General features: G+C 45.2%; 1 protein-coding gene across 1 annotated transcript in view; it reads left to right on the top strand.

The window, feature by feature from the left end:
* NCAPH (non-SMC condensin I complex subunit H) overlaps window positions 1–6,181 on the top strand; it is a 42,661-nt gene that overhangs the window by 12,670 nt on the left and 23,810 nt on the right. The gene's annotated exons all lie outside the window — the stretch shown is intronic.

Below are 6,181 nucleotides of genomic sequence, written 5' to 3'. Positions count from 1 at the left end.
CCCCCATTTTAGGAGTTCAGAGCGCTGAAGAAACATCCAGTAGGTAGGAGGAAAAGAGTGGTTTCCAAATGAGAAAGTATTTCAGGGAAGGGGGAATAATCAACCATGTCAAATGTGACAACCACTGATGAGTTTGGAGAAGGGGTCCTTTGGGGCTGAAACTCCAAGGAAAGGCTTGGCCAGTGCTGGCATTCCTGAGTTTGAGGGAGAGACTTGTGAACCCAGGACCAGACCTCTGAGGAAGGCATGCTGGCTAGCGTTGGTGTCTCTGAGGGTCACATAGTAAAGCTGGTTCTGTGAGTGAAAAAAACTACAAATGGAATTCAGCTGCTGCTGCTGTTGTGGGCCCTGCTGCAGCTGTGGTGAAGCATTGCTGGACGACACTCAGAGGAACAGGAAGCATACACAAAGGAACAAGTCCCTTCTCCCTCCTCCAGCCTGCAGTCTCCCTCTAGTTCCCCCTATTGGTGGAGGCTAACAGGGAGCGGCTGGCAAAGCCAAGTGTCCCAGATCCAGCGTCACAGGAGTGGAGAGAAGGCAGGTTTGGAACTGCGGGGCAGTAGCTTAATAACTAGCACCCAGCTGAAGTGTCATGAGAGCTACTGTTAAAAGGCTCTGGAGTAGGGTGATTATATACATAGAGAGAGAGAGAGAGAGCACACGAGTGTAAATATTCAAAATACTGCCCTTTGGGGAATCTAAATAAAAATATTACAGAGATTCATATGACTGTTTCAACATTCTTGTGGGTTTGAACTTTTTCATGATAAATGGGGAAAACATGAGAGGACTGAAGACACTGAATAGAGGTGGTTGTTTTGAAGAATTTTGCTATAATTTGGAACACAGTAATAGGACGGCAAATGGCGGGGATAGTGAAAGCAAGAGTTTTGTTTTTAAATAAAAGAATTAATGTATTTTGTTGCCAGATGCGGTGGCTCCTGAGTCCATTCACTAGCCCACTCTCCTAGCGACTCTTTCCTACTCCTTTCTTTCCTCACACCTCCAGTGCTTTTCTCCCCCATACTGTCAGCCAATGACCTGGCTTCCTATTTCATTGGGGGAAAAAGGAGAGAGATACAACCAGAAGACAATATCCAGAAGGCTCCCAATGCACGCACTCAAACCCTACCCCCAACCAAGCCCTACCTGTGCTATCCATTCCTTTCCTGCTCATCTGCTCAAGGACACCACCCCAGCAATTTTCCCCTTTGCTAATCATCAATAATTCCTTCTCCAGTAGACTGTTGCCATCAACTTTTTTTTTTTTAAGTTGGAGTCTTACTATGTCACCCGAACTGGAGTGCAGTGGCACGCTCATGGCCACTGCAGTCTCGACCTGCTGGGGTCAGGTGACACTTCCGCCTCAGTCTTCCAGCTGGAACTACAGGCATGCACCACGACGCCTGGCTAATTTTTTGTTTTATTGTAGAGACGAGATCTTGCCAAGTTGCCCAGGCTGTTCTCGAACACCTGGACTCAGGCAGTCCTCTCGCTTCTGCCTCCCAAAGTGCTGGGATTACAGGTGTGAGCCACTGTGCCCAGTTGGCAGATGGGTTTAAAGAGATATTAGCCAACATGATTTTGTGTCTTTCTCTAGCCATAATTAGTTTTGTGGGTGCTATCATGGCATAGGCAGAAAGTTGGGGACTTAACAAGGGACTGACGATGTTGGACAGAGTGAATGGACACTGCTAGAAAGGGACACTGGAGTTACAAGCACATGCAAGGGAGTGGTTGCAACCATTGCCTATGGGATTTTAGCTGGGAGGAGAGGAGAATGAGGAACAGTGGACAGTAACTTGATCAATAGATTGTAGGGCCCAGTGTGGTAAGAAAATTTCTTGGTGTTGAGTACAAGATGTGAGCTAGACAGATAGGAGGTGGTTGTCAGAGAGGGGAGCTTGAAATTAAGCATATGGAGAAGTTACAGTTATGGTTAATGATTCAACTTGGAGAACAGGCAAGGGAGTGAAAGGCAAGGTAGTGTGAGGGTTTTTCTAGAATTTTTCAGTTCTGAGCTTCTTAGGTTGAAGGACAAGATCATTGAAGGAGAGGATATCAAATAACGGAGAGGCCAGAGTACTGGAGAGATTAACAGATGAATATTGAAATCATTAAGATCCACACCAGGCATAAAGTTGGAGGATAGTAGTGAGCCAGTGGCTAGTATTAATACCTTCCAAGAAGAGGGTCAGATTGGGACTTGGGGTTTGGAAGATGATCACAACACAGATGGGCAGAGGTGGCAAAGGCTGATGTTATACTCAGAGCTGGGAGAGGTTAGGAATTGGGGGAAGGAAATAGACTCCGCAATGAAGAGTAAGGTGATCACCCAGCCCCGCGCTAGGCCAGAGGTTTGAGGGCTGTGGAGAGAAAGCAGCCACTCCAAAGACCTGCAGGGAAAGCATATCTCCTCAGGAGACCACTGTGTTTCAATTATAGCAGTGCCTCTTGGCCTGTTTTTCATTAGGCTTCCCCATCTGGCCTTTTTAAGACATTTTGTTCCTACCCTTTCTCCCTGAATTTAAATTGCTGAGGAATAAGATTTTGTCGGGTAGGTTCAGGTTAGATAAAAATTGCAATATTTGAGATTTTTTTCTATCTTTCTCCAAGGAGCCATTCCACCCTTGAGAGTGAAATGAGAGCCCCATTGAGAATGCATAAGTTAGAACAAATAGGTGACAAGAACTTTTAGGAAGTGAGCAAGATAGGGGATCTTGCTGATGACTAAGTCTAGAGAAAATATCAGTTGCTGGGGAGGACTAGGAGATGGGGGCTGGAGGGGGTATGTCAGAGCTGTATTCATTTTAGAGTCTGGGAAATGTAGAATTCTGAGGGTCTTGAGTCTTTTTGTGGGCTTAATAAATCAGATAAAGGGCATCAATAATATCGGTGCCATTGGTCTCACGGCAGATGACGGTGGTGAGGCTGAGTGTGTAGAGGGCTAGGCAGATGGGGGGCTTGGAGCAGGGCAGGGCCGTTCCACTTTAGGCTGCCTGGTGGCTCCAGCCTGAGTGGAGGTGGGGATTGCTGTGGATGGGCAGGGAGGGGCCGAAGGAAGATGGAGTCACTGAGACCAAGGCTGAAGAGGGAGAGGTGAGGCCAGGGTGGCAGGCTCTTGGTAGGGGGGGAGAGGAATTCTTTTCCCTATGCGTATGTCAGCATTGATTGTGGGTGATGCCAGGTCTGGAGGCAGACAATGCAAAGTTCAGATCCAGGTTCCCCCATCTTAACAGTATGACCTTGACCTGGGAAAAGGCTTAGAATCTCACTGTCTTGTACTGTAGAAACAGGGAATGCTGGCCCCACTCATGTAAAGATTTTATATTAGTGAATCTGTTGATGTCAGAGTGCTTCATACATTCTGATATGTTACACACATCTGAAGTTTTAGTCATAGGGATCCATAAAATCCTTGATCATCCTCCCTTCCCTCCCCTAGTTCTCCATGTTTTTCCCCCTTCCTGGATAATCTGGAATTTATTTTACTATTGTTCTTGATTTTGCTTTTGGCCTATAGTGAAATGTTCAAATCAGTCAGGGATTATTAAGTACAGGATAGTTGGAAATTCTGTTTTCCAGTCATCTTTCATATCATCAAATAGATCCAGTTCTGGAAACTTGAGGAAAATAGAATGTTTCCCAGGCCTGCACTAGCCTTTCCCATGGTTATAAAGAGAAAACAGGAGAGCAAACAAGCAATGCTTCCTCCGCTAACCCTCTGACTGTCAGGTGGTGCTATATTTATGCCAAGTGAAATCAATAGTATCATGAAGAAATGCCAAGACTTCAATCCAGGGAAATTCCCACCCCCCTGCACCCATACCTGCTGTAAACTTGTAATAAATAGCCAGGAGTATGAAAGATAAAAAAAGAGGAAGGGGTTTCACAGACTTCAAATTTGAAGCTTCTACTCTTTATGAGAAATGAGAAAACTCATTTTCTCATAGATCGGAAAGCAAATATGTGGGCGTGTCTGACCAGTTGAGAGCACTTGTTTATATATGAACTGATCTCATTTGGACACACCTCCCTACTGTGTGCAAAATGCTTGCTGTCATGAGAGGTTCAAACATGTTTATGCTCCAGTTCTTTGTACCAGGAGGGCATAAATAGATACAGTGCAAAGAAGGTCAGGGTACACACTATAGGAGACCAGAGTGGGTGGGGGACAGCGTTTATGGAAGAGGTAAGACTTGAAGTGGGCCTTGAAGGATGACTAGGTGTTTGTCCAATGGGCATTGCCAGGAGGTGATTCTAAGACGAGGCATAAGCAAAGGCCATGGCAGAGACACGTACATTTTTTAGTGCTATATTTACATGATACAGAATAACTGTAGTATTGGTCAGATGGAAAACTCATAGGGAGTTAGAAGATCCATATCAAGTTTAAAGGTGTACAACAATGAATTGAGTATCTTGTTAAAATACAGCTTCTGATTCATGAGAATCTGGGATAAACCTAAGTTTCTGCATTTTTATTTCACTTAGAGGAGCCTCACATTGTTGCCCATACTTGGTTGCAGTGGCATAATCATAACTCATTGCAGCCATGTCCTCCAGGACTAAAAGGATCCATTCTTCTCAGACTTCTGGCCTCTGGTTCTTTAGGGAGCTGGAGTATACTCGTACAAGCTGAGGATTTACTTGTAAGTAATTGCCTAAAATGACCCTAGACTTTGTCATACAGTCTGTTCCAAGGCCACCTTTTACTGTGACCCTTCCTTACTGTGGACCCTTGTTTCTAAAGGTTTCATCTACCTGAACCCTGCAGTAGCAAGAATTCATTTTCCTATCAAATTACTTAGGGATGTAAAGCAGATCTAACTTACATGAAAGAACCACTGTTCTCACACTGGCATGATATAATTCTAGACACAAATGAGGAAAGTTATCATATTGTTTTTAGCTTTAATGTGAGTCAGTGTACAATTTCCATGTTGACTCTGAAATGCTGAGTGTAATTCTATTAACTACCTACACAGGACTTCTGGAGTAGGAGCTCCAGGTGGGAAACCTTCCTCTGTTTAGCATTTGAGAAGGGGAATGAGAATAACAACACTGGCATTTTTAGGAAGGAACTGGGGAGACCAGAGATAAGTGTCGTATTGGTGGCACTGAGGATGGAAAGATGCACTGGGAGGAAAACCCACCAGGCCGAGTAGTTGCCTGTGTAAGGGCTGAGGAGATAGAAGAGCGTATAGGTGACAAATGTGCTATTTTGGGACTAAGGATGATGAGACGGGCTATGGGAAGGTAGAACTGAACCTCAGTTCTGATGAGGTTAGGCTCAGAGCTAAGGGGGCCAGGGAAGAACCAGAGAGCCACATCTGTGTTGTCAGATCGAAGTCCCTCTTTTTCCAAAGTAGCCATATCCTGAGGCACCAGGAAGACCTGTGAGCCCAATACCCAACCATATCTCCTGTCTCAGGGTCACTTGTAGAGTTCCAGGTGGCTTCTACCCCTTTGCCATACATGCATGTGGTTTGCCTGTCCCTGTTCTTATGGCCAGTGCCCTGTTCTGCCTTCGGGCTTGGTGTCATCTGGCTGTGCCACTCCTGCTCCTGACACAGCCTTAGGAACCTTCTTACAACCCACCAGGTTTTACCCAGCCATCTAGCCCTACTGACAGTCTGTCCTTTGCCTGGATATCTTGGATGTATTCTTCTAAATCTTAGAAAATATTTCTGTTCAGAAGAACAACAGAACTTTTTTAAGCCAACAGGATTTGTTGTGATAGCATTCTATGGCACTGGCATTATAGAGATAGCCATTAAAAACAGTAATTTGTAGGAGACCAGCAGCAGAAGGGTTCATGTCCAGGTGTATTGTAAGCAAACAGACTGACACAGTGTACACTTGTTACCACATACTCTCTTCTTGAGCAGTGTAAAGTTATCCACACAGCCTACTTATTATTTATTTATTTATTGCTTTTGAGTCAGAGTCTCACTCTCTTGCCCAGGCTGGAGTGCAGTGGCACACTCACGGTCACTGCAGCCTCCACTTGCTGGGCTTAGGCGATCCTTCCATCTCAGCCTTCCAAGTAACGGGAACTTTAGGTGCATGCCACCACACCTGACTAGTTTTTTGATTTGTTGTAGAGATGAGGTCTCACCAAGTTGCCCAGGCTGGTCTCAAACCTCTGGGCTCAGACAATCCTCTTGCCTCTGTCTCC

Source organism: Carlito syrichta, unplaced genomic scaffold (assembly GCF_000164805.1).
Source record: "Carlito syrichta isolate Samal-C Ts95f unplaced genomic scaffold, Tarsius_syrichta-2.0.1 Scaffold303678, whole genome shotgun sequence".
In the NCBI taxonomy this organism is placed as follows: Eukaryota; Metazoa; Chordata; class Mammalia; order Primates; family Tarsiidae; genus Carlito; species Carlito syrichta.
This window is presented reverse-complemented; position numbering and strand designations above follow the sequence as displayed.